Source organism: Thunnus thynnus, chromosome 16, assembly GCF_963924715.1.
Source record: "Thunnus thynnus chromosome 16, fThuThy2.1, whole genome shotgun sequence".
Taxonomy (NCBI): domain Eukaryota; kingdom Metazoa; phylum Chordata; class Actinopteri; order Scombriformes; family Scombridae; genus Thunnus; species Thunnus thynnus.
The window spans coordinates 4,169,905-4,170,775 of NC_089532.1; positions in this window are offsets into that span (position 1 = coordinate 4,169,905).

Below are 871 nucleotides of genomic sequence, written 5' to 3' on the forward strand. Positions count from 1 at the left end.
GATGCAGCTGTTAATGTGACTAATGTGGCAGATCTGTACTTGTCAGATTGATGTCTGAATCTGACCAATAATGTCGTTCAGGGGTCACTAAATGTAATCCGGGATTTTGCAGATTCAGTAGGATTACTGATGTTCAGATTGTTGTTCACAGCTGCTGTGTGTCAGATTCTTTCCTTTGACTTTATTAATACCTGCAGCATCACACAGCAGCAGTAACTTTATTAACACGCCAACAGGATGGTAATTATTAATGTTCTGTGTTGTGCTATACATCAGATTGGTCAGCAAGATGTTACACACTGATTCCAGGTTTATACAGTTGAATTGTTTGTAATAAAACAACCCTTCTGAATCAATCATGAGCTCCATCAGAGCTGTCAGGACATTTTATTTCAAGTAGCTAAAAACCTAAGATAAGTCTATCATTAGGCACAAAATGACATTTCAGTTTGAGAGCATTTTGGGTAAACAGCTGCATGTATTTATGACACTCAAGTAAGATGGCGATGATGAATGTCGATAGTGTCTGACTATCATGTCATATTCAAGGCATCCCAGACCGTGAACTTATTAAATGTCATTGTTACAAATTTGATATGAAGAAATTCATCGCATTGCTCGATGGCATCTATCAGTTTGAAGTGCACCAGCTTTACTTTCACTTTTGGAGAAACATTGAATATAAACTATAGGTATCCTTCAATCGTGGATTTTTTAAGTTTAAGAGGGCAGAATTTTATCTGAAATGTCAGGATATCAGTCTGATATGAAATACTGTTGAAATAATTTGGCTGAAAGAAACAGACACCATAACTAAGAAGAAAGGGGGAAGTGATTAACTAAATCAGGAAGAGACACTGGTTTCTATTGA